General features: G+C 72.0%; 19 non-coding genes across 19 annotated transcripts; 7 read left to right on the top strand and 12 right to left on the bottom strand.

Annotated features, from left to right (window-relative positions):
- Nucleotides 1-232: 232 nt before the first annotated feature.
- TRNAE-CUC (transfer RNA glutamic acid (anticodon CUC)) lies at nt 233-304 on the bottom strand. Its single transcript has one exon. It is a non-coding gene; the product is annotated as a tRNA-Glu (tRNA).
- Nucleotides 305-596: 292 nt separating this feature from the next.
- TRNAG-UCC (transfer RNA glycine (anticodon UCC)) lies at nt 597-668 on the bottom strand. The gene has a single exon. It is a non-coding gene; the product is annotated as a tRNA-Gly (tRNA).
- A 761-nt stretch (nt 669-1,429) lies between these two features.
- Nucleotides 1,430-1,501, bottom strand: TRNAD-GUC (transfer RNA aspartic acid (anticodon GUC)). Its single transcript has one exon. It is a non-coding gene; the product is annotated as a tRNA-Asp (tRNA).
- Nucleotides 1,502-2,141: 640 nt separating this feature from the next.
- Nucleotides 2,142-2,224, top strand: TRNAL-CAG (transfer RNA leucine (anticodon CAG)). Its single transcript has one exon. It is a non-coding gene; the product is annotated as a tRNA-Leu (tRNA).
- Nucleotides 2,225-3,836: 1,612 nt separating this feature from the next.
- Nucleotides 3,837-3,907, top strand: TRNAG-GCC (transfer RNA glycine (anticodon GCC)). Its single transcript has one exon. It is a non-coding gene; the product is annotated as a tRNA-Gly (tRNA).
- Nucleotides 3,908-7,787: 3,880 nt separating this feature from the next.
- TRNAE-CUC (transfer RNA glutamic acid (anticodon CUC)) lies at nt 7,788-7,859 on the bottom strand. Its single transcript has one exon. It is a non-coding gene; the product is annotated as a tRNA-Glu (tRNA).
- A 292-nt stretch (nt 7,860-8,151) lies between these two features.
- Nucleotides 8,152-8,223, bottom strand: TRNAG-UCC (transfer RNA glycine (anticodon UCC)). Its single transcript has one exon. It is a non-coding gene; the product is annotated as a tRNA-Gly (tRNA).
- Nucleotides 8,224-8,984: 761 nt separating this feature from the next.
- On the bottom strand, nt 8,985-9,056 carry TRNAD-GUC (transfer RNA aspartic acid (anticodon GUC)). Its single transcript has one exon. It is a non-coding gene; the product is annotated as a tRNA-Asp (tRNA).
- Nucleotides 9,057-9,696: 640 nt separating this feature from the next.
- Nucleotides 9,697-9,779, top strand: TRNAL-CAG (transfer RNA leucine (anticodon CAG)). Its single transcript has one exon. It is a non-coding gene; the product is annotated as a tRNA-Leu (tRNA).
- Nucleotides 9,780-11,391: 1,612 nt separating this feature from the next.
- On the top strand, nt 11,392-11,462 carry TRNAG-GCC (transfer RNA glycine (anticodon GCC)). Its single transcript has one exon. It is a non-coding gene; the product is annotated as a tRNA-Gly (tRNA).
- A 3,878-nt stretch (nt 11,463-15,340) lies between these two features.
- On the bottom strand, nt 15,341-15,412 carry TRNAE-CUC (transfer RNA glutamic acid (anticodon CUC)). Its single transcript has one exon. It is a non-coding gene; the product is annotated as a tRNA-Glu (tRNA).
- A 292-nt stretch (nt 15,413-15,704) lies between these two features.
- Nucleotides 15,705-15,776, bottom strand: TRNAG-UCC (transfer RNA glycine (anticodon UCC)). The gene has a single exon. It is a non-coding gene; the product is annotated as a tRNA-Gly (tRNA).
- Nucleotides 15,777-16,537: 761 nt separating this feature from the next.
- On the bottom strand, nt 16,538-16,609 carry TRNAD-GUC (transfer RNA aspartic acid (anticodon GUC)). The gene has a single exon. It is a non-coding gene; the product is annotated as a tRNA-Asp (tRNA).
- A 640-nt stretch (nt 16,610-17,249) lies between these two features.
- On the top strand, nt 17,250-17,332 carry TRNAL-CAG (transfer RNA leucine (anticodon CAG)). Its single transcript has one exon. It is a non-coding gene; the product is annotated as a tRNA-Leu (tRNA).
- Nucleotides 17,333-18,944: 1,612 nt separating this feature from the next.
- TRNAG-GCC (transfer RNA glycine (anticodon GCC)) lies at nt 18,945-19,015 on the top strand. The gene has a single exon. It is a non-coding gene; the product is annotated as a tRNA-Gly (tRNA).
- A 3,872-nt stretch (nt 19,016-22,887) lies between these two features.
- Nucleotides 22,888-22,959, bottom strand: TRNAE-CUC (transfer RNA glutamic acid (anticodon CUC)). The gene has a single exon. It is a non-coding gene; the product is annotated as a tRNA-Glu (tRNA).
- Nucleotides 22,960-23,251: 292 nt separating this feature from the next.
- TRNAG-UCC (transfer RNA glycine (anticodon UCC)) lies at nt 23,252-23,323 on the bottom strand. The gene has a single exon. It is a non-coding gene; the product is annotated as a tRNA-Gly (tRNA).
- Nucleotides 23,324-24,084: 761 nt separating this feature from the next.
- On the bottom strand, nt 24,085-24,156 carry TRNAD-GUC (transfer RNA aspartic acid (anticodon GUC)). The gene has a single exon. It is a non-coding gene; the product is annotated as a tRNA-Asp (tRNA).
- A 664-nt stretch (nt 24,157-24,820) lies between these two features.
- On the top strand, nt 24,821-24,903 carry TRNAL-CAG (transfer RNA leucine (anticodon CAG)). Its single transcript has one exon. It is a non-coding gene; the product is annotated as a tRNA-Leu (tRNA).
- Nucleotides 24,904-24,951: the final 48 nt, after the last annotated feature.

The raw sequence follows: 24,951 nt of genomic DNA, 5'->3' as shown, positions 1-24,951 counted from the left end.
AGGCGAGGCGCCGACGCGCTGCCGTTGGGCGGCCGGCCCGCTGGCGAGGCCAAAAGGGTTGGGCTGGCCGAGGCGACAGGGCAAGGCTTGGGCTCGGCCGTGCGCCTGGCCTTGTCTGGGCCCCGAGGCCGTGGGGCTAGCCGCGAGGCAAGGGAGAAGCCAGCCAGCTTCGGCTAAAAGGGGTGCGGATGCGCTGGGGAGAGGTCGGGAGGCCGAGAGGAAGAAGAAAGGCTTCCCTGACCGGGAATCGAACCCGGGCCGCGGCGGTGAGAGCGCCGAATCCTAACCACTAGACCACCAGGGAGCGTCGGGCTCTGCGCCTGGCCCGCGCGCCCTGGGCGCAGCGCCTCCAGACCACCCCGTCGCCTCCGCTTTGGCTCCAAGGCCCCTGCCTGGCCACGGCCAGCCGCCCGCCCGCCCTACCAACCCACCCGCCCTGCCGGCAGCACCCTCAAAACGCTGCGCACCTCCTTCCCTCCCTCACACACGCGCTCAGCCTCGGGCCACGCTCCGGCTCCGGGCTCTCGGCTCCCGGCTCCCGGCTCCCATCGGGCCTGGGCACGAGGGCCCTGGAGCCGTGCAAAAGGTTGGCCAGCTGCGTTGGCCGGGAATCGAACCCGGGTCAACTGCTTGGAAGGCAGCTATGCTCACCACTATACCACCAACGCTGCACAGCCCCGGCCGCCCCGAGACGCCGGCGCACGCTTCGCAGAGGCGCCTTCACGCCTTCTCGCCGCCGCCTGGGCCGCCTGGCGCCGCCCTGCCCCGACGTGCCGCCGGTCGGCAGCTCTGCGCTGCCGCAGGCGCCAGCAGCGGCCGCCCCAGCCCCAGCCGCAGCCCCAGCGCCAGCCCCAGCCCCAGCCCCAGCCCCAGCGCCAGGCCCAGCCCCGCCAGCACGACGCCGCTGTGCGGCTCCGCAGGCCCGACCGCCCGCCGCCCGCCTCTGGGGGGCGCTCTGGCCGCCGTGCCGCTCCCCCGGCCCTCGGCTGCCGGCCGGGCATTCCCCGCCCCGCGAGACACGCTGCCCTCCGGCGACCCGCTCGCCCGGGCCCTTCTCCGCGGAGTGCCCGGCGAGGCCACATCCCGCACCCACAGAGGACCCGACCCAGCCGCCGCCCACCCCGTCCCCCGCGCCCATCCAGCACCGGGCAGCGTCGCGTCGCCGAGGAGCCCGTTGCGGCCAGTCACTCGTCAGGCGCCGGGGGCACGACAGGAGGCCCTGGCTGGGCCGTGGTGACCCCGCACGCGCGCGCGCGCGCGCCCGGGGTCACGAGGAAGGCAAAGGGGTGGGGGCGCTCGACGGTGGGCAAGCCGGGCACCCGTCGTCGCCCCGCGCTTCTCGCCGGACGCGCGAGGGAGGAGAAGGGCCCTGGGGGCAAGCGTTTGGACAGAGCGGCGGTGGCGCCGGCGACCAAAAAGGGCGTCTTGCCTCCCCGTCGGGGAATCGAACCCCGGTCTCCCGCGTGACAGGCGGGGATACTCACCACTATACTAACGAGGACGGCGGCGGCGGCCACCCGGGCGCCCGACCCCTCTCCGCCTGCCCGCCCACGCCTACCCCTGCCCTCGACGCCCTGCCTTACGCAGGCGCCCGCCACGTGCCACACCCGACCGGACCCCAAACCAACCGCGCCAGCCCGCACAGCAGCCCTCCCAGCCCGACTCGGAGTGGACCCCAGGCCCGGGCCCCGGACCCGGACGGCGCGGAACACTCCGAGTGCGCCGGCGCCTAGGGCCTGCCCGGCGCGGATCGCGCAGGGAGAAGAGGCCCGAGCGGGCAAGCAAGGATGCGAGCAGGAGGACGGGCGCCCCGGATGGGCAGGGGCGGAGGAGGGAGGGCGGCGAGGACCTAGTGGGGGTGGGGGGTGGGGGGTGGGGGGGGGCGGCGGCGGCCAGACAGGCTGGGCCGACGCCGGTCTCTGGGTGCGGGGCCGCGATGTGCGAGGGGGCGGGGCGGCGCGGGGCGAGGCGGCGGCGACGGCGGCGGCCGCGGCGGGCGCGGCGCCAGGCGAGGCGGCTGGCGCTGCTCCTGGTCGGCCGGGGCGCGCGTCCCGTCCCTTGCGCGCCCACACAGCCGCCAGCCGCCGCCAGCGTTCGCGCCGGGTCCCAGCCAGGCGAGCGGCGACGCGCCCAGGCCCGCCGTCAGGATGGCCGAGCGGTCTAAGGCGCTGCGTTCAGGTCGCAGTCTCCCCTGGAGGCGTGGGTTCGAATCCCACTCCTGACACGCCCACCTTTTGGCCCGCACCACCAGGGCACCGGACCCCGGCGGGCCTGGAGCCACGCCCTATCGCAAGCCCGCTCCTGCCTGGCCCGCCGCTCCGGCCTTGCGCCCTAGCACAAAGGGCCCAGTGCCGAGCCCTGACGCCTCGACGCTCCTGGCCCCAGGCTTGGCGCACACACGCCCTCCCCCACCAGGTCACGCGCCTTTCCCGCCCGATCCCACGCCCACCCCCGCAGGCCTGGGCCACTTGGCAGCACGTCTCTCCTCACCTGCTTTCCGGGGGCTGCGTTTTCCTTCCTTCCTCCCTCGGGCTCCCGCTCCCGCTCCCGCTCCCGCTCCACTCCCGCGGCCCCCTGCAGACCAGCCGGCGGCGCAAATGCCCAAAGCCCTCCGCATTCCGTTCTCCACCAGACTGGTGCCTGCTGAAGAGCGCCTCGCTCTCAGAGCCGTGCACTCCCGCCACCAGGAGCACACCGTCCCACAGAGAGCCCGTCCGTCCTTTCCGCCGGCCCCCATTCCCTTCTCTCCACACCCTCCTCAGGTGGCCCGAGGTGCCCACGACGATTTGCCACCTTGATGACGCTTTACCCTGCCCACACCTGCCTGCCTCCCTCCCGGGACCCAGGCTGCCCAGCCACCTGCTCGCCGGCCCACGACAGGGCCCTCCCTTCAGTGGGCCTGGCCCGGGAGTCCAGCCCGGGCAGGTGGCTCCCGTGAGCGCTGAGCCCAAGGAAGCCCTGGATCCCCAGGCCACCCACCTGGGCGCCCCAGCGCATCTCCGCGCCGGCAGCCGCTGCCCGGCCGGGACCCGAGGACCCCAGCGCGCTCCCTCACCGCGCTGTCGGCCAGCTAGCCAGCAGCCACTCTGCCGGAGCGCTCCCGCCAGCCAAGGTCGCGCTCTTGCCTCACAACCACCGCCGCCCTCCCCACGCCCCCCGCCCCCCCGCCGAGCTGGCCCCCGAGGGAGCGCTGCGCGCCCGAGCTCACACACCTCGCTTCGCTCTCCTGGCCTGAGCGGCTACTCGGCGGCGCCGGCGGCGCTACGGGGCCTCCATCTCCTACACACGACACACGCGCCCGCCCACACCCACACCCACACACCCCACCCCGCGACAGCCCACCCCACGGCACCGCACGTGCGCACACAACCGGAGCTCCGGTCCGCCGCCCCGCCCGCCCTCGCACCCTCTGCCCCGGCCAGGAAGCCCTCGGCCAAAGGGGCTTTGGGTGGCGGCTGAGAGGAGCCGCGGAAGGCCACGGCCGTGCTCAGCCGCGCCTGCCACAGCCTCCCCCGCGCTGGGTGGGATTCGGGCGCTGGCCAGCCTGGGTCCGGCTCCCGGCTGCCCCTGGCCACCCCGGCAGGGCAGCGTCTCGCCGCGGCCCTCGACCGAGGAGAAAGCACCGCAGGAGCCTAGTCGGCCGGCGTGCGTCCCCGCCGCGCTCGGCCCGTCTGCGCCGCTCGCTAGGGCTCGGGACGTGCCTGGAGCCTCTGTCCCACACCGCGCGTCCGCCTCCTGCTCAAACGAAGCCGATGCTCCGAACAGGCCCGGACCCGGGTCTGGCCGCCGCTGGGGAGCGCCGCTGGGGAAGCCGTCTGGGGAGCGGCGCCATCGGTGCATGGGTGGTTCAGTGGTAGAATTCTCGCCTGCCACGCGGGAGGCCCGGGTTCGATTCCCGGCCCATGCAGCGCGCCGTCCCCTTTTGGCCGGCCCTGCAGCCCCAGCGCGCCCCCCGGCTTCCTCTGGCCCACGCTCAAGGCGCCTGGCCTAAACCAGCTCCGCTCCGGACCAGGCCGGAGCCCGCCCCTGCCCTTCCTCTCCGTCTCTCTCGCCCAGCGGACCAAACTCCACCCAGCGCCCGAGGCCCCTGGCCCGCCCACACGCCTCCCTTGCCCCTTTTCTCTTCAGGACCCTGAGCACCCCGCTTCGCTCACCCGCTTCCCTTCCAGCGAGGCTCCCCCGCACCACCACACACCCGCACGGCGCCGCGCCGCACCAGAGCCCACGGGGCCGCGCCCCACCTCCACGCCTTTCATCACGGTTCCTCCCTCCCGGTCTCACTCTACCCACACTGCCAGAGTCCTCCTCTCTTTGCACAACCAGGGGCAACCAAGTTGCCACCCCGAGCCCTGATCCGTCCCATTCTCCTCCAGGGACCCTCACAAACTCACTGGGCTGCACCAGGAAGACCCGATGCATGGCACCACATGCTCCCGACGCGCGCCCTATAGTCTCTTGAGGCCCCGCTTGGCCGCAGTGGCCTTCCAACTCCGCCGCTCCTGCCACGCTAGGACCCCCGCCAACACCAGGTCCACCAACGCCCGCGCCAGCACTAGCACCAGCAGCACCAGTCTCCCCCTCCGCCGCCACCACCACCACCACCACCAGTCCTCCATCACCACACCGCGTCGGGCACCATCGCCCAGAGCAGGGAAGTTCTCCACCATCAGCACCACCCACCCCACCACCAAGTCCACCACCAAGTCCACCACCACGATCACCCGCAGGACCAAGTCCGCCACCAGCGCACCAGCTTGGCATCATTGCCAACGGTACCGAAGTCCTCCACGATCACCACCCCCACCCCCACCGCCACCACCGCCACCTCCACCATCACCACCACCGCCACCTCCAACATCGCCACCACCAACAACTCCACCACCACCGCCACCTCGACCATCGCCACCACCACCACCACCACCACCAACTCCACCACCACCGCCACCTCCAGCACCAGCACCACCACCATCACCAGCAGGACCAAGTCCACCGCCAGCTCACCAGCATGGGCATCATTGCCAACAGTACCGAAGTCCTCCACGATCACCACCCCCACCACCCCCGCCACCACCGCCACCACCACCAGCTCCACCACCACCACCGCCACCTCCACCACCACCACCACCACCATCACCAGCAGGACCAAGTCCACCGCCAGCTCAGCAGCATGGGCATCATTGCCAACGGTACCGAAGTCCTCCACGATCACCACCCCCGCCACCCCCGCCACCCCCGCCACCCCCGCCACCACCTCCACCAACTCCACCAGCTCCACCAACACCAGCTCCACCACCAAGTCCACCATCACCACACCGCGTCGGGCACCATCGCCAACACTCCTGGAGTCCATCACCACCGCCGCCGCCACCGGGACCGTGCACACCATCGCCACAGCAGCCCGCGCACCGGCACCAAGAGCACCGAGGTCAACCCCCAGCACCAGCAGCAGCAGCACCAAGTCGTCCTCCACCAGCAACACAAGCACCAGCACAGCCTGCACCTCCAGCCCCACCAGCCCCTCCTGCCCCAACATCCCCTCACGGTTCCCCTGCCTGCACGCCCCCTCCTCTCCAAGTCCTCACTGGTCAATGATCCTGTGTGGCATTTGTCCCTTTGGCCTCTCTGAATCTCAAGCCCAGGACGCCCCCTGACGCATGACTGGCTGTCCCGATGACAGGTGATCGAAGTCTCGGGGGCGGTGGAATCCCTCACCCCGTTGGGACGGCTCCTAGACCCGGGCCCGCCCTCTCTCTGTGTCTCCCTTCGGCCTGCCCGCCGGCCTGCTTCCCACCCACGCCCCCCACACCCCACCCCTTGGCCTGACCACCTTGCAGCACCGCACAGCAGTCTCCCCCCGCGCACCTCCTCCGCCACGGTCCTGTCCCGCCACGGGGGCCTCCAGCTCTCTTGCACCGGGGCCCGCTCCCCAGCACTTGCCACGCGCAGCTCCTGCCAGCCTCCAGGCTGGACCCCTCCCACCCACCCCCCACCCCCATCGCTCACATTCTCGGCTGGCAGTCCCGGCCTCCCACACGCTCCTCAGGCACACTCGTGCTCTCTCCCCTCCCCTACCTCAGAGCTCACCCTCCCGCACAGGTGCTCACGTCCATGCCTGGCATGGCGCCGGGGAAGGAGCTCTTCCCCCGCCCCACCGAAGCCTCTGCAGACACCCTGCCCGACTGTCCAGCCGCACTCTGGACCGGTCCCGCAAGCCCCACACCTCCCCGCGCCGGGCACCCCACCCACACACCCGGGCTGCCCCCGGCCCTCCCCTCCTTCTGGGATCCTCCTCGCTCTATGCCCTGACCCCCGTGGGAGGCCACCCACGTGAGTAAACACCTTCATCCCGCGGCATCCCCCACCACACACGCTCCACACACACCCCCACACACACGCTCACACCCACACACCCCACACACACCCCACACACATCCAGACACACCCCCACACGCTCACACCACACACACACACACACACACACCCACACACCCACAGAAGCAATGGCGCTGAGGGAAGTTCCCGTGGTGATGGTCAGCGCCCGGCTGCCCACAGCGGCTCCTTTCCACCGCTGGGACGACCTTGCCCCAACCCAGCCAGTGTGGTGCCGCGGCAGGTTTGGCCGGTGCACGGGCTGTCCGCTTGGGCTCCTGAAGGAGACAATCTCTGAACAGACAGCAGACCCGTGGCGGACAGAGGCGTGCAAGTGTTTCTGGGAAGGAGACCGTGGTCTGCGATTTAGCTGGAGGAGCACCCGGACAAGACGACGGGCACAGGGCTGGAGACAGGGCTGGAGTAGCTCCTGGCTAGGTGTCGGCTAAGGCGCCAGTGGGAAAACCTTCAACGGGCAAACTCGGCCGTGGGCCTGCGCGGTGGCGGTCGGGGCTGGGGGAGGTGGAAGGCGTTCCAGGGAACACGCTTGCCACTTTGCCGTGGGACTCAAGGGATGGGTGATGCGATTTCAAGAACCTGTTGGCTACAAGTCCACCGTCTGTCTCCGGTGTGCCTCCACGCCCTCCCCCTGCTTGGCTGTTGGGTTTTCCCCACCGGCCTCCCGAATCTTCCTGCTGTCTCTCCTGCACTGCCCGTCGGTTCTGCTTCGTGCACGCGTCCACGTTCGCTCTCCCAACTCCACATCCCCGGCGCAACCGTGCCGCTCTCTGCTCGTGGTGGCCGGGAAGCTGGACCGAGCGGTGGCTGGCCCGAGGGCGAGGGAAGGGACCAGGGGCTCCAGCAGGTGTCCCGACGCAAAGAGGCAGATCGCTCACCCTGCCCCGACCTCTTCCCCCTCCGACCCCCCACCCCCCCGGCCCGCTTCCCCGCACCGTCAGCACTCAGTAGCACCTCCGGAAGGAGCAAGGGGTGGCTTGTCAGGGGTGGCGGGGTTTCTCCTGGCGGCAGCAGTGCAGCCGGAGAGTCCAAGCCCCTGCGGTGGCCGGACGTGCGGGCGTCTGTGGGTGGCCCCGCGTGAGGACAGAGGGTATCGCGCGCGCGCGCGCGCGTGCGCGCGGCCTCTCGGGTTTGGGACGGAGGAAGAGGGGGAGCCATGCGAGCGCCCAGGCGAGGCGCCGACGCGCTGCCGTTGGGCGGCCGGCCCGCTGGCGAGGCCAAAAGGGTTGGGCTGGCCGAGGCGACAGGGCAAGGCTTGGGCTCGGCCGTGCGCCTGGCCTTGTCTGGGCCCCGAGGCCGTGGGGCTAGCCGCGAGGCAAGGGAGAAGCCAGCCAGCTTCGGCTAAAAGGGGTGCGGATGCGCTGGGGAGAGGTCGGGAGGCCGAGAGGAAGAAGAAAGGCTTCCCTGACCGGGAATCGAACCCGGGCCGCGGCGGTGAGAGCGCCGAATCCTAACCACTAGACCACCAGGGAGCGTCGGGCTCTGCGCCTGGCCCGCGCGCCCTGGGCGCAGCGCCTCCAGACCACCCCGTCGCCTCCGCTTTGGCTCCAAGGCCCCTGCCTGGCCACGGCCAGCCGCCCGCCCGCCCTACCAACCCACCCGCCCTGCCGGCAGCACCCTCAAAACGCTGCGCACCTCCTTCCCTCCCTCACACACGCGCTCAGCCTCGGGCCACGCTCCGGCTCCGGGCTCTCGGCTCCCGGCTCCCGGCTCCCATCGGGCCTGGGCACGAGGGCCCTGGAGCCGTGCAAAAGGTTGGCCAGCTGCGTTGGCCGGGAATCGAACCCGGGTCAACTGCTTGGAAGGCAGCTATGCTCACCACTATACCACCAACGCTGCACAGCCCCGGCCGCCCCGAGACGCCGGCGCACGCTTCGCAGAGGCGCCTTCACGCCTTCTCGCCGCCGCCTGGGCCGCCTGGCGCCGCCCTGCCCCGACGTGCCGCCGGTCGGCAGCTCTGCGCTGCCGCAGGCGCCAGCAGCGGCCGCCCCAGCCCCAGCCGCAGCCCCAGCGCCAGCCCCAGCCCCAGCCCCAGCCCCAGCGCCAGGCCCAGCCCCGCCAGCACGACGCCGCTGTGCGGCTCCGCAGGCCCGACCGCCCGCCGCCCGCCTCTGGGGGGCGCTCTGGCCGCCGTGCCGCTCCCCCGGCCCTCGGCTGCCGGCCGGGCATTCCCCGCCCCGCGAGACACGCTGCCCTCCGGCGACCCGCTCGCCCGGGCCCTTCTCCGCGGAGTGCCCGGCGAGGCCACATCCCGCACCCACAGAGGACCCGACCCAGCCGCCGCCCACCCCGTCCCCCGCGCCCATCCAGCACCGGGCAGCGTCGCGTCGCCGAGGAGCCCGTTGCGGCCAGTCACTCGTCAGGCGCCGGGGGCACGACAGGAGGCCCTGGCTGGGCCGTGGTGACCCCGCACGCGCGCGCGCGCGCGCCCGGGGTCACGAGGAAGGCAAAGGGGTGGGGGCGCTCGACGGTGGGCAAGCCGGGCACCCGTCGTCGCCCCGCGCTTCTCGCCGGACGCGCGAGGGAGGAGAAGGGCCCTGGGGGCAAGCGTTTGGACAGAGCGGCGGTGGCGCCGGCGACCAAAAAGGGCGTCTTGCCTCCCCGTCGGGGAATCGAACCCCGGTCTCCCGCGTGACAGGCGGGGATACTCACCACTATACTAACGAGGACGGCGGCGGCGGCCACCCGGGCGCCCGACCCCTCTCCGCCTGCCCGCCCACGCCTACCCCTGCCCTCGACGCCCTGCCTTACGCAGGCGCCCGCCACGTGCCACACCCGACCGGACCCCAAACCAACCGCGCCAGCCCGCACAGCAGCCCTCCCAGCCCGACTCGGAGTGGACCCCAGGCCCGGGCCCCGGACCCGGACGGCGCGGAACACTCCGAGTGCGCCGGCGCCTAGGGCCTGCCGGGCGCGGATCGCGCAGGGAGAAGAGGCCCGAGCGGGCAAGCAAGGATGCGAGCAGGAGGACGGGCGCCCCGGATGGGCAGGGGCGGAGGAGGGAGGGCGGCGAGGACCTAGTGGGGGTGGGGGGTGGGGGGTGGGGGGCGGCGGCGGCGGCCAGACAGGCTGGGCCGACGCCGGTCTCTGGGTGCGGGGCCGCGATGTGCGAGGGGGCGGGGCGGCGCGGGGCGAGGCGGCGGCGACGGCGGCGGCCGCGGCGGGCGCGGCGCCAGGCGAGGCGGCTGGCGCTGCTCCTGGTCGGCCGGGGCGCGCGTCCCGTCCCTTGCGCGCCCACACAGCCGCCAGCCGCCGCCAGCGTTCGCGCCGGGTCCCAGCCAGGCGAGCGGCGACGCGCCCAGGCCCGCCGTCAGGATGGCCGAGCGGTCTAAGGCGCTGCGTTCAGGTCGCAGTCTCCCCTGGAGGCGTGGGTTCGAATCCCACTCCTGACACGCCCACCTTTTGGCCCGCCCCACCAGGGCACCGGACCCCGGCGGGCCTGGAGCCACGCCCTATCGCAAGCCCGCTCCTGCCTGGCCCGCCGCTCCGGCCTTGCGCCCTAGCACAAAGGGCCCAGTGCCGAGCCCTGACGCCTCGACGCTCCTGGCCCCAGGCTTGGCGCACACACGCCCTCCCCCACCAGGTCACGCGCCTTTCCCGCCCGATCCCACGCCCACCCCCGCAGGCCTGGGCCACTTGGCAGCACGTCTCTCCTCACCTGCTTTCCGGGGGCTGCGTTTTCCTTCCTTCCTCCCTCGGGCTCCCGCTCCCGCTCCCGCTCCCGCTCCACTCCCGCGGCCCCCTGCAGACCAGCCGGCGGCGCAAATGCCCAAAGCCCTCCGCATTCCGTTCTCCACCAGACTGGTGCCTGCTGAAGAGCGCCTCGCTCTCAGAGCCGTGCACTCCCGCCACCAGGAGCACACCGTCCCACAGAGAGCCCGTCCGTCCTTTCCGCCGGCCCCCATTCCCTTCTCTCCACACCCTCCTCAGGTGGCCCGAGGTGCCCACGACGATTTGCCACCTTGATGACGCTTTACCCTGCCCACACCTGCCTGCCTCCCTCCCGGGACCCAGGCTGCCCAGCCACCTGCTCGCCGGCCCACGACAGGGCCCTCCCTTCAGTGGGCCTGGCCCGGGAGTCCAGCCCGGGCAGGTGGCTCCCGTGAGCGCTGAGCCCAAGGAAGCCCTGGATCCCCAGGCCACCCACCTGGGCGCCCCAGCGCATCTCCGCGCCGGCAGCCGCTGCCCGGCCGGGACGCGAGGACCCCAGCGCGCTCCCTCACCGCGCTGTCGGCCAGCTAGCCAGCAGCCACTCTGCCGGAGCGCTCCCGCCAGCCAAGGTCGCGCTCTTGCCTCACAACCACCGCCGCCCTCCCCACGCCCCCCGCCCCCCCGCCGAGCTGGCCCCCGAGGGAGCGCTGCGCGCCCGAGCTCACACACCTCGCTTCGCTCTCCTGGCCTGAGCGGCTACTCGGCGGCGCCGGCGGCGCTACGGGGCCTCCATCTCCTACACACGACACACGCGCCCGCCCACACCCACACCCACACACCCCACCCCGCGACAGCCCACCCCACGGCACCGCACGTGCGCACACAACCGGAGCTCCGGTCCGCCGCCCCGCCCGCCCTCGCACCCTCTGCCCCGGCCAGGAAGCCCTCGGCCAAAGGGGCTTTGGGTGGCGGCTGAGAGGAGCCGCGGAAGGCCACGGCCGTGCTCAGCCGCGCCTGCCACAGCTTCCCCCGCGCTGGGTGGGATTCGGGCGCTGGCCAGCCTGGGTCCGGCTCCCGGCTGCCCCTGGCCACCCCGGCAGGGCAGCGTCTCGCCGCGGCCCTCGACCGAGGAGAAAGCACCGCAGGAGCCTAGTCGGCCGGCGTGCGTCCCCGCCGCGCTCGGCCCGTCTGCGCCGCTCGCTAGGGCTCGGGACGTGCCTGGAGCCTCTGTCCCACACCGCGCGTCCGCCTCCTGCTCAAACGAAGCCGATGCTCCGAACAGGCCCGGACCCGGGTCTGGCCGCCGCTGGGGAGCGCCGCTGGGGAAGCCGTCTGGGGAGCGGCGCCATCGGTGCATGGGTGGTTCAGTGGTAGAATTCTCGCCTGCCACGCGGGAGGCCCGGGTTCGATTCCCGGCCCATGCAGCGCGCCGTCCCCTTTTGGCCGGCCCTGCAGCCCCAGCGCGCCCCCCGGCTTTCTCTGGCCCACGCTCAAGGCGCCTGGCCTAAACCAGCTCCGCTCCGGACCAGGCCGGAGCCCGCCCCTGCCCTTCCTCTCCGTCTCTCTCGCCCAGCGGACCAAACTCCACCCAGCGCCCGAGGCCCCTGGCCCGCCCACACGCCTCCCTTGCCCCTTTTCTCTTCAGGACCCTGAGCACCCCGCTTCGCTCACCCGCTTCCCTTCCAGCGAGGCTCCCCCGCACCACCACACACCCGCACGGCGCCGCGCCGCACCAGAGCCCACGGGGCCGCGCCCCACCTCCACGCCTTTCATCACGGTTCCTCCCTCCCGGTCTCACTCTACCCACACTGCCAGAGTCCTCCTCTCTTTGCACAACCAGGGGCAACCAAGTTGCCACCCCGAGCCCTGATCCGTCCCATTCTCCTCCAGGGACCCTCACAAACTCACTGGGCTGCACCAGGAAGACCCGATGCATGGCACCACATGCTCCCGACGCGCGCCCTATAGTCTCTTGAGGCCCCGCTTGGCCGCAGTGGCCTTCCAACTCCGCCGCTCCTGCCACGCTAGGACCCCCGCCAACACCAGGTCCACCAACGCCCGCGCCAGCACTAGCACCAGCAGCACCAGTCTCCCCCTCCGCCGCCACCACCACCACCACCACCAGTCCTCCATCACCACACCGCGTCGGGCACCATCGCCCAGAGCAGGGAAGTTCTCCACCATCAGCACCACCCACCCCACCACCAAGTCCACCACCAAGTCCACCACCACGATCACCCGCAGGACCAAGTCCGCCACCAGCGCACCAGCTTGGCATCATTGCCAACGGTACCGAAGTCCTCCACGATCACCACCCCCACCCCCACCGCCACCACCGCCACCTCCACCATCACCACCACCGCCACCTCCAACATCGCCACCACCAACAACTCCACCACCACCGCCACCTCGACCATCGCCACCACCACCACCACCACCACCAACTCCACCACCACCGCCACCTCCAGCACCAGCACCACCACCATCACCAGCAGGACCAAGTCCACCGCCAGCTCACCAGCATGGGCATCATTGCCAACAGTACCGAAGTCCTCCACGATCACCACCCCCACCACCCCCGCCACCACCGCCACCACCACCAGCTCCACCACCACCACCGCCACCTCCACCACCACCACCACCACCATCACCAGCAGGACCAAGTCCACCGCCAGCTCAGCAGCATGGGCATCATTGCCAACGGTACCGAAGTCCTCCACGATCACCACCCCCGCCACCCCCGCCACCCCCGCCACTCCCGCCACCACCTCCACCAACTCCACCAGCTCCACCAACACCAGCTCCACCACCAAGTCCACCATCACCACACCGCGTCGGGCACCATCGCCAACACTCCTGGAGTCCATCACCACCGCCGCCGCCACCGGGACCGTGCACACCATCGCCACAGCAGCCCGCGCACCGGCACCAAGAGCACCGAGGTCAACCCCCAGCACCAGCAGCAGCAGCACCAAGTCGTCCTCCACCAGCAACACAAGCACCAGCACAGCCTGCACCTCCAGCCCCACCAGCCCCTCCTGCCCCAACATCCCCTCACGGTTCCCCTGCCTGCACGCCCCCTCCTCTCCAAGTCCTCACTGGTCAATGATCCTGTGTGGCATTTGTCCCTTTGGCCTCTCTGAATCTCAAGCCCAGGACGCCCCCTGACGCATGACTGGCTGTCCCGATGACAGGTGATCGAAGTCTCGGGGGCGGTGGAATCCCTCACCCCGTTGGGACGGCTCCTAGACCCGGGCCCGCCCTCTCTCTGTGTCTCCCTTCGGCCTGCCCGCCGGCCTGCTTCCCACCCACGCCCCCCACACCCCACCCCTTGGCCTGACCACCTTGCAGCACCGCACAGCAGTCTCCCCCCGCGCACCTCCTCCGCCACGGTCCTGTCCCGCCACGGGGGCCTCCAGCTCTCTTGCACCGGGGCCCGCTCCCCAGCACTTGCCACGCGCAGCTCCTGCCAGCCTCCAGGCTGGACCCCTCCCACCCACCCCCCACCCCCATCGCTCACATTCTCGGCTGGCAGTCCCGGCCTCCCACACGCTCCTCAGGCACACTCGTGCTCTCTCCCCTCCCCTACCTCAGAGCTCACCCTCCCGCACAGGTGCTCACGTCCATGCCTGGCATGGCGCCGGGGAAGGAGCTCTTCCCCCGCCCCACCGAAGCCTCTGCAGACACCCTGCCCGACTGTCCAGCCGCACTCTGGACCGGTCCCGCAAGCCCCACACCTCCCCGCGCCGGGCACCCCACCCACACACCCGGGCTGCCCCCGGCCCTCCCCTCCTTCTGGGATCCTCCTCGCTCTATGCCCTGACCCCCGTGGGAGGCCACCCACGTGAGTAAACACCTTCATCCCGCGGCATCCCCCACCACACACGCTCCACACACACCCCCACACACACGCTCACACCCACACACCCCACACACACCCCACACACATCCAGACACACCCCCACACGCTCACACCACACACACACACGCACACCCCCACACACCCACAGAAGCAATGGCGCTGAGGGAAGTTCCCGTGGTGATGGTCAGCGCCCGGCTGCCCACAGCGGCTCCTTTCCACCGCTGGGACGACCTTGCCCCAACCCAGCCAGTGTGGTGCCGCGGCAGGTTTGGCCGGTGCACGGGCTGTCCGCTTGGGCTCCTGAAGGAGACAATCTCTGAACAGACAGCAGACCCGTGGCGGACAGAGGCGTGCAAGTGTTTCTGGGAAGGAGACCGTGGTCTGCGATTTAGCTGGAGGAGCACCCGGACAAGACGACGGGCACAGGGCTGGAGACAGGGCTGGAGTAGCTCCTGGCTAGGTGTCGGCTAAGGCGCCAGTGGGAAAACCTTCAACGGGCAAACTCGGCCGTGGGCCTGCGCGGTGGCGGTCGGGGCTGGGGGAGGTGGAAGGCGTTCCAGGGAACACGCTTGCCACTTTGCCGTGGGACTCAAGGGATGGGTGATGCGATTTCAAGAACCTGTTGGCTACAAGTCCACCGTCTGTCTCCGGTGTGCCTCCACGCCCTCCCCCTGCTTGGCTGTTGGGTTTTCCCCACCGGCCTCCCGAATCTTCCTGCTGTCTCTCCTGCACTGCCCGTCGGTTCTGCTTCGTGCACGCGTCCACGTTCGCTCTCCCAACTCCACATCCCCGGCGCAACCGTGCCGCTCTCTGCTCGTGGTGGCCGGGAAGCTGGACCGAGCGGTGGCTGGCCCGAGGGCGAGGGAAGGGACCAGGGGCTCCAGCAGGTGTCCCGACGCAAAGAGGCAGATCGCTCACCCTGCCCCGACCTCTTCCCCCTCCGACCCCCCACCCCCCCGGCCCGCTTCCCCGCACCGTCAGCACTCAGTAGCACCTCCGGAAGGAGCAAGGGGTGGCTTGTCAGGGGTGGCGGGGTTTCTCCTGGCGGCAGCAGTGCAGCCGGAGAGTCCAAGCCCCTGCGGTGGCCGGACGTGCGGGCGTCTGTGGGTGGCCCCGCGTGAGGACAGAGGGTATCGCGCGCGCGCGCGCGCGTGCGCGCGGCCTCTCGGGTTTGGGACGGAGGAAGAGGGGGAGCCATGCGAGCGCCCAGGCGAGGCGCCGACGCGCTGCCGTTGGGCGGCCGGCCCGCTGGCGAGGCCAAAAGGGTTGGGCTGGCCGAGGCGACAGGGCAAGGCTTGGGCTCGGCCGTGCGCCTGGCCTTGTCTGGGCCCCGAGGCCGTGGGGCTAGCCGCGAGGCAAGGGAGAAGCCAGCCAGCTTCGGCTAAAAGGGGTGCGGATGCGCTGGGGAGAGGTCGGGAGGCCGAGAGGAAGAAGAAAGGCTTCCCTGACCGGGAATCGAACCCGGGCCGCGGCGGTGAGAGCGCCGAATCCTAACCACTAGACCACCAGGGAGCGTCGGGCTCTGCGCCTGGCCCGCGCGCCCTGGGCGCAGCGCCTCCAGACCACCCCGTCGCCTCCGCTTTGGCTCCAAGGCCCCTGCCTGGCCACGGCCAGCCGCCCGCCCGCCCTACCAACCCACCCGCCCTGCCGGCAGCACCCTCAAAACGCTGCGCACCTCCTTCCCTCCCTCACACACGCGCTCAGCCTCGGGCCACGCTCCGGCTCCGGGCTCTCGGCTCCCGGCTCCCGGCTCCCATCGGGCCTGGGCACGAGGGCCCTGGAGCCGTGCAAAAGGTTGGCCAGCTGCGTTGGCCGGGAATCGAACCCGGGTCAACTGCTTGGAAGGCAGCTATGCTCACCACTATACCACCAACGCTGCACAGCCCCGGCCGCCCCGAGACGCCGGCGCACGCTTCGCAGAGGCGCCTTCACGCCTTCTCGCCGCCGCCTGGGCCGCCTGGCGCCGCCCTGCCCCGACGTGCCGCCGGTCGGCAGCTCTGCGCTGCCGCAGGCGCCAGCAGCGGCCGCCCCAGCCCCAGCCGCAGCCCCAGCGCCAGCCCCAGCCCCAGCCCCAGCCCCAGCGCCAGGCCCAGCCCCGCCAGCACGACGCCGCTGTGCGGCTCCGCAGGCCCGACCGCCCGCCGCCCGCCTCTGGGGGGCGCTCTGGCCGCCGTGCCGCTCCCCCGGCCCTCGGCTGCCGGCCGGGCATTCCCCGCCCCGCGAGACACGCTGCCCTCCGGCGACCCGCTCGCCCGGGCCCTTCTCCGCGGAGTGCCCGGCGAGGCCACATCCCGCACCCACAGAGGACCCGACCCAGCCGCCGCCCACCCCGTCCCCCGCGCCCATCCAGCACCGGGCAGCGTCGCGTCGCCGAGGAGCCCGTTGCGGCCAGTCACTCGTCAGGCGCCGGGGGCACGACAGGAGGCCCTGGCTGGGCCGTGGTGACCCCGCACGCGCGCGCGCGCGCGCCCGGGGTCACGAGGAAGGCAAAGGGGTGGGGGCGCTCGACGGTGGGCAAGCCGGGCACCCGTCGTCGCCCCGCGCTTCTCGCCGGACGCGCGAGGGAGGAGAAGGGCCCTGGGGGCAAGCGTTTGGACAGAGCGGCGGTGGCGCCGGCGACCAAAAAGGGCGTCTTGCCTCCCCGTCGGGGAATCGAACCCCGGTCTCCCGCGTGACAGGCGGGGATACTCACCACTATACTAACGAGGACGGCGGCGGCGGCCACCCGGGCGCCCGACCCCTCTCCGCCTGCCCGCCCACGCCTACCCCTGCCCTCGACGCCCTGCCTTACGCAGGCGCCCGCCACGTGCCACACCCGACCGGACCCCAAACCAACCGCGCCAGCCCGCACAGCAGCCCTCCCAGCCCGACTCGGAGTGGACCCCAGGCCCGGGCCCCGGACCCGGACGGCGCGGAACACTCCGAGTGCGCCGGCGCCTAGGGCCTGCCGGGCGCGGATCGCGCAGGGAGAAGAGGCCCGAGCGGGCAAGCAAGGATGCGAGCAGGAGGACGGGCGCCCCGGATGGGCAGGGGCGGAGGAGGGAGGGCGGCGAGGACCTAGTGGGGGTGGGGGGTGGGGGGTGGGGGGCGGCGGCGGCGGCCAGACAGGCTGGGCCGACGCCGGTCTCTGGGTGCGGGGCCGCGATGTGCGAGGGGGCGGGGCGGCGCGGGGCGAGGCGGCGGCGACGGCGGCGGCCGCGGCGGGCGCGGCGCCAGGCGAGGCGGCTGGCGCTGCTCCTGGTCGGCCGGGGCGCGCGTCCCGTCCCTTGCGCGCCCACACAGCCGCCAGCCGCCGCCAGCGTTCGCGCCGGGTCCCAGCCAGGCGAGCGGCGACGCGCCCAGGCCCGCCGTCAGGATGGCCGAGCGGTCTAAGGCGCTGCGTTCAGGTCGCAGTCTCCCCTGGAGGCGTGGGTTCGAATCCCACTCCTGACACGCCCACCTTTTGGCCCGCCCCACCAGGGCACCGGACCCCGGCGGGCCTGGAGCCACGCCCTATCGCAAGCCCGCTCCTGCCTGGCCCGCCGCTCCGGCCTTGCGCCCTAGCACAAAGGGCCCAGTGCCGAGCCCTGACGCCTCGACGCTCCTGGCCCCAGGCTTGGCGCACACACGCCCTCCCCCACCAGGTCACGCGCCTTTCCCGCCCGATCCCACGCCCACCCCCGCAGGCCTGGGCCACTTGGCAGCACGTCTCTCCTCACCTGCTTTCCGGGGGCTGCGTTTTCCTTCCTTCCTCCCTCGGGCTCCCGCTCCCGCTCCCGCTCCCGCTCCACTCCCGCGGCCCCCTGCAGACCAGCCGGCGGCGCAAATGCCCAAAGCCCTCCGCATTCCGTTCTCCACCAGACTGGTGCCTGCTGAAGAGCGCCTCGCTCTCAGAGCCGTGCACTCCCGCCACCAGGAGCACACCGTCCCACAGAGAGCCCGTCCGTCCTTTCCGCCGGCCCCCATTCCCTTCTCTCCACACCCTCCTCAGGTGGCCCGAGGTGCCCACGACGATTTGCCACCTTGATGACGCTTTACCCTGCCCACACCTGCCTGCCTCCCTCCCGGGACCCAGGCTGCCCAGCCACCTGCTCGCCGGCCCACGACAGGGCCCTCCCTTCAGTGGGCCTGGCCCGGGAGTCCAGCCCGGGCAGGTGGCTCCCGTGAGCGCTGAGCCCAAGGAAGCCCTGGATCCCCAGGCCACCCACCTGGGCGCCCCAGCGCATCTCCGCGCCGGCAGCCGCTGCCCGGCCGGGACGCGAGGACCCCAGCGCGCTCCCTCACCGCGCTGTCGGCCAGCTAGCCAGCAGCCACTCTGCCGGAGCGCTCCCGCCAGCCAAGGTCGCGCTCTTGCCTCACAACCACCGCCGCCCTCCCCACGCCCCCCGCCCCCCCGCCGAGCTGGCCCCCGAGGGAGCGCTGCGCGCCCGAGCTCACACACCTCGCTTCGCTCTCCTGGCCTGAGCGGCTACTCGGCGGCGCCGGCGGCGCTACGGGGCCTCCATCTCCTACACACGACACACGCGCCCGCCCACACCCACACCCACACACCCCACCCCGCGACAGCCCACCCCACGGCACCGCACGTGCGCACACAACCGGAGCTCCGGTCCGCCGCCCCGCCCGCCCTCGCACCCTCTGCCCCGGCCAGGAAGCCCTCGGCCAAAGGGGCTTTGGGTGGCGGCTGAGAGGAGCCGCGGAAGGCCACGGCCGTGCTCAGCCGCGCCTGCCACAGCTTCCCCCGCGCTGGGTGGGATTCGGGCGCTGGCCAGCCTGGGTCCGGCTCCCGGCTGCCCCTGGCCACCCCGGCAGGGCAGCGTCTCGCCGCGGCCCTCGACCGAGGAGAAAGCACCGCAGGAGCCTAGTCGGCCGGCGTGCGTCCCCGCCGCGCTCGGCCCGTCTGCGCCGCTCGCTAGGGCTCGGGACGTGCCTGGAGCCTCTGTCCCACACCGCGCGTCCGCCTCCTGCTCAAACGAAGCCGATGCTCCGAACAGGCCCGGACCCGGGTCTGGCCGCCGCTGGGGAGCGCCGCTGGGGAAGCCGTCTGGGGAGCGGCGCCATCGGTGCATGGGTGGTTCAGTGGTAGAATTCTCGCCTGCCACGCGGGAGGCCCGGGTTCGATTCCCGGCCCATGCAGCGCGCCGTCCCCTTTTGGCCGGCCCTGCAGCCCCAGCGCGCCCCCCGGCTTTCTCTGGCCCACGCTCAAGGCGCCTGGCCTAAACCAGCTCCGCTCCGGACCAGGCCGGAGCCCGCCCCTGCCCTTCCTCTCCGTCTCTCTCGCCCAGCGGACCAAACTCCACCCAGCGCCCGAGGCCCCTGGCCCGCCCACACGCCTCCCTTGCCCCTTTTCTCTTCAGGACCCTGAGCACCCCGCTTCGCTCACCCGCTTCCCTTCCAGCGAGGCTCCCCCGCACCACCACACACCCGCACGGCGCCGCGCCGCACCAGAGCCCACGGGGCCGCGCCCCACCTCCACGCCTTTCATCACGGTTCCTCCCTCCCGGTCTCACTCTACCCACACTGCCAGAGTCCTCCTCTCTTTGCACAACCAGGGGCAACCAAGTTGCCACCCCGAGCCCTGATCCGTCCCATTCTCCTCCAGGGACCCTCACAAACTCACTGGGCTGCACCAGGAAGACCCGATGCATGGCACCACATGCTCCCGACGCGCGCCCTATAGTCTCTTGAGGCCCCGCTTGGCCGCAGTGGCCTTCCAACTCCGCCGCTCCTGCCACGCTAGGACCCCCGCCAACACCAGGTCCACCAACGCCCGCGCCAGCACTAGCACCAGCAGCACCAGTCTCCCCCTCCGCCGCCACCACCACCACCACCACCAGTCCTCCATCACCACACCGCGTCGGGCACCATCGCCCAGAGCAGGGAAGTTCTCCACCATCAGCACCACCCACCCCACCACCAAGTCCACCACCAAGTCCACCACCACGATCACCCGCAGGACCAAGTCCGCCACCAGCGCACCAGCTTGGCATCATTGCCAACGGTACCGAAGTCCTCCACGATCACCACCCCCACCCCCACCGCCACCACCGCCACCTCCACCATCACCACCACCGCCACCTCCAACATCGCCACCACCAACAACTCCACCACCACCGCCACCTCGACCATCGCCACCACCACCACCACCACCACCAACTCCACCACCACCGCCACCTCCAGCACCAGCACCACCACCATCACCAGCAGGACCAAGTCCACCGCCAGCTCACCAGCATGGGCATCATTGCCAACAGTACCGAAGTCCTCCACGATCACCACCCCCACCACCCCCGCCACCACCGCCACCACCACCAGCTCCACCACCACCACCGCCACCTCCACCACCACCACCACCACCATCACCAGCAGGACCAAGTCCACCGCCAGCTCAGCAGCATGGGCATCATTGCCAACGGTACCGAAGTCCTCCACGATCACCACCCCCGCCACCCCCGCCACCCCCGCCACTCCCGCCACCACCTCCACCAACTCCACCAGCTCCACCAACACCAGCTCCACCACCAAGTCCACCATCACCACACCGCGTCGGGCACCATCGCCAACACTCCTGGAGTCCATCACCACCGCCGCCGCCACCGGGACCGTGCACACCATCGCCACAGCAGCCCGCGCACCGGCACCAAGAGCACCGAGGTCAACCCCCAGCACCAGCAGCAGCAGCACCAAGTCGTCCTCCACCAGCAACACAAGCACCAGCACAGCCTGCACCTCCAGCCCCACCAGCCCCTCCTGCCCCAACATCCCCTCACGGTTCCCCTGCCTGCACGCCCCCTCCTCTCCAAGTCCTCACTGGTCAATGATCCTGTGTGGCATTTGTCCCTTTGGCCTCTCTGAATCTCAAGCCCAGGACGCCCCCTGACGCATGACTGGCTGTCCCGATGACAGGTGATCGAAGTCTCGGGGGCGGTGGAATCCCTCACCCCGTTGGGACGGCTCCTAGACCCGGGCCCGCCCTCTCTCTGTGTCTCCCTTCGGCCTGCCCGCCGGCCTGCTTCCCACCCACGCCCCCCACACCCCACCCCTTGGCCTGACCACCTTGCAGCACCGCACAGCAGTCTCCCCCCGCGCACCTCCTCCGCCACGGTCCTGTCCCGCCACGGGGGCCTCCAGCTCTCTTGCACCGGGGCCCGCTCCCCAGCACTTGCCACGCGCAGCTCCTGCCAGCCTCCAGGCTGGACCCCTCCCACCCACCCCCCACCCCCATCGCTCACATTCTCGGCTGGCAGTCCCGGCCTCCCACACGCTCCTCAGGCACACTCGTGCTCTCTCCCCTCCCCTACCTCAGAGCTCACCCTCCCGCACAGGTGCTCACGTCCATGCCTGGCATGGCGCCGGGGAAGGAGCTCTTCCCCCGCCCCACCGAAGCCTCTGCAGACACCCTGCCCGACTGTCCAGCCGCACTCTGGACCGGTCCCGCAAGCCCCACACCTCCCCGCGCCGGGCACCCCACCCACACACCCGGGCTGCCCCCGGCCCTCCCCTCCTTCTGGGATCCTCCTCGCTCTATGCCCTGACCCCCGTGGGAGGCCACCCACGTGAGTAAACACCTTCATCCCGCGGCATCCCCCACCACACACGCTCCACACACACCCCCACACACACGCTCACACCCACACACCCCACACACACCCCACACACATCCAGACACACCCCCACACGCTCACACCACACACACACACGCACACCCCCACACACCCACAGAAGCAATGGCGCTGAGGGAAGTTCCCGTGGTGATGGTCAGCGCCCGGCTGCCCACAGCGGCTCCTTTCCACCGCTGGGACGACCTTGCCCCAACCCAGCCAGTGTGGTGCCGCGGCAGGTTTGGCCGGTGCACGGGCTGTCCGCTTGGGCTCCTGAAGGAGACAATCTCTGAACAGACAGCAGACCCGTGGCGGACAGAGGCGTGCAAGTGTTTCTGGGAAGGAGACCGTGGTCTGCGATTTAGCTGGAGGAGCACCCGGACAAGACGACGGGCACAGGGCTGGAGACAGGGCTGGAGTAGCTCCTGGCTAGGTGTCGGCTAAGGCGCCAGTGGGAAAACCTTCAACGGGCAAACTCGGCCGTGGGCCTGCGCGGTGGCGGTCGGGGCTGGGGGAGGTGGAAGGCGTTCCAGGGAACACGCTTGCCACTTTGCCGTGGGACTCAAGGGATGGGTGATGCGATTTCAAGAACCTGTTGGCTACAAGTCCACCGTCTGTCTCCGGTGTGCCTCCACCCCCTCCCCCTGCTTGGCTGTTGGGTTTTCCCCACCGGCCTCCCGAATCTTCCTGCTGTCTCTCCTGCACTGCCCGTCGGTTCTGCTTCGTGCACGCGTCCACGTTCGCTCTCCCAACTCCACATCCCCGGCGCAACCGTGCCGCTCTCTGCTCGTGGTGGCCGGGAAGCTGGACCGAGCGGTGGCTGGCCCGAGGGCGAGGGAAGGGACCAGGGGCTCCAGCAGGTGTCCCGACGCAAAGAGGCAGATCGCTCACCCTGCCCCGACCTCTTCCCCCTCCGACCCCCCACCCCCCCGGCCCGCTTCCCCGCACCGTCAGCACTCAGTAGCACCTCCGGAAGGAGCAAGGGGTGGCTTGTCAGGGGTGGCGGGGTTTCTCCTGGCGGCAGCAGTGCAGCCGGAGAGTCCAAGCCCCTGCGGTGGCCGGACGTGCGGGCGTCTGTGGGTGGCCCCGCGTGAGGACAGAGGGTATCGCGCGCGCGCGTGCGCGCGGCCTCTCGGGTTTGGGACGGAGGAAGAGGGGGAGCCATGCGAGCGCCCAGGCGAGGCGCCGACGCGCTGCCGTTGGGCGGCCGGCCCGCTGGCGAGGCCAAAAGGGTTGGGCTGGCCGAGGCGACAGGGCAAGGCTTGGGCTCGGCCGTGCGCCTGGCCTTGTCTGGGCCCCGAGGCCGTGGGGCTAGCCGCGAGGCAAGGGAGAAGCCAGCCAGCTTCGGCTAAAAGGGGTGCGGATGCGCTGGGGAGAGGTCGGGAGGCCGAGAGGAAGAAGAAAGGCTTCCCTGACCGGGAATCGAACCCGGGCCGCGGCGGTGAGAGCGCCGAATCCTAACCACTAGACCACCAGGGAGCGTCGGGCTCTGCGCCTGGCCCGCGCGCCCTGGGCGCAGCGCCTCCAGACCACCCCGTCGCCTCCGCTTTGGCTCCAAGGCCCCTGCCTGGCCACGGCCAGCCGCCCGCCCGCCCTACCAACCCACCCGCCCTGCCGGCAGCACCCTCAAAACGCTGCGCACCTCCTTCCCTCCCTCACACACGCGCTCAGCCTCGGGCCACGCTCCGGCTCCGGGCTCTCGGCTCCCGGCTCCCGGCTCCCATCGGGCCTGGGCACGAGGGCCCTGGAGCCGTGCAAAAGGTTGGCCAGCTGCGTTGGCCGGGAATCGAACCCGGGTCAACTGCTTGGAAGGCAGCTATGCTCACCACTATACCACCAACGCTGCACAGCCCCGGCCGCCCCGAGACGCCGGCGCACGCTTCGCAGAGGCGCCTTCACGCCTTCTCGCCGCCGCCTGGGCCGCCTGGCGCCGCCCTGCCCCGACGTGCCGCCGGTCGGCAGCTCTGCGCTGCCGCAGGCGCCAGCAGCGGCCGCCCCAGCCCCAGCCGCAGCCCCAGCGCCAGCCCCAGCCCCAGCCGCAGCCCCAGCGCCAGGCCCAGCCCCGCCAGCACGACGCCGCTGTGCGGCTCCGCAGGCCCGACCGCCCGCCGCCCGCCTCTGGGGGGCGCTCTGGCCGCCGTGCCGCTCCCCCGGCCCTCGGCTGCCGGCCGGGCATTCCCCGCCCCGCGAGACACGCTGCCCTCCGGCGACCCGCTCGCCCGGGCCCTTCTCCGCGGAGTGCCCGGCGAGGCCACATCCCGCACCCACAGAGGACCCGACCCAGCCGCCGCCCACCCCGTCCCCCGCGCCCATCCAGCACCGGGCAGCGTCGCGTCGCCGAGGAGCCCGTTGCGGCCAGTCACTCGTCAGGCGCCGGGGGCACGACAGGAGGCCCTGGCTGGGCCGTGGTGACCCCGCACGCGCGCGCGCGCGCGCCCGGGGTCACGAGGAAGGCAAAGGGGTGGGGGCGCTCGACGGTGGGCAAGCCGGGCACCCGTCGTCGCCCCGCGCTTCTCGCCGGACGCGCGAGGGAGGAGAAGGGCCCTGGGGGCAAGCGTTTGGACAGAGCGGCGGTGGCGCCGGCGACCAAAAAGGGCGTCTTGCCTCCCCGTCGGGGAATCGAACCCCGGTCTCCCGCGTGACAGGCGGGGATACTCACCACTATACTAACGAGGACGGCGGCGGCGGCCACCCGGGCGCCCGACCCCTCTCCGCCTGCCCGCCCACGCCTACCCCTGCCCTCGACGCCCTGCCTTACGCAGGCGCCCGCCACGTGCCACACCCGACCGGACCCCAAACCAACCGCGCCAGCCCGCACAGCAGCCCTCCCAGCCCGACTCGGAGTGGACCCCAGGCCCGGGCCCCGGACCCGGACGGCGCGGAACACTCCGAGTGCGCCGGCGCCTAGGGCCTGCCGGGCGCGGATCGCGCAGGGAGAAGAGGCCCGAGCGGGCAAGCAAGGATGCGAGCAGGAGGACGGGCGCCCCGGATGGGCAGGGGCGGAGGAGGGAGGGCGGCGAGGACCTAGTGGGGGTGGGGGGTGGGGGGTGGGGGGCGGCGGCGGCGGCCAGACAGGCTGGGCCGACGCCGGTCTCTGGGTGCGGGGCCGCGATGTGCGAGGGGGCGGGGCGGCGCGGGGCGAGGCGGCGGCGACGGCGGCGGCCGCGGCGGGCGCGGCGCCAGGCGAGGCGGCGGGCGCGGCGCCAGGCGAGGCGGCTGGCGCTGCTCCTGGTCGGCCGGGGCGCGCGTCCCGTCCCTTGCGCGCCCACACAGCCGCCAGCCGCCGCCAGCGTTCGCGCCGGGTCCCAGCCAGGCGAGCGGCGACGCGCCCAGGCCCGCCGTCAGGATGGCCGAGCGGTCTAAGGCGCTGCGTTCAGGTCGCAGTCTCCCCTGGAGGCGTGGGTTCGAATCCCACTCCTGACACGCCCACCTTTTGGCCCGCCCCACCAGGGCACCGGACCCCGGCGGGCC

This window comes from Mirounga angustirostris, unplaced genomic scaffold, assembly GCF_029215605.1.
Source record: "Mirounga angustirostris isolate CCGP_5_RB_7025 unplaced genomic scaffold, mMirAng1.0.hap1 SCAF_6, whole genome shotgun sequence".
Classification (NCBI taxonomy): Eukaryota; Metazoa; Chordata; class Mammalia; order Carnivora; family Phocidae; genus Mirounga; species Mirounga angustirostris.
The sequence above is the reverse complement of the archived record's forward strand: the minus strand, read 5'-3'. Positions and strand labels throughout refer to the sequence as shown.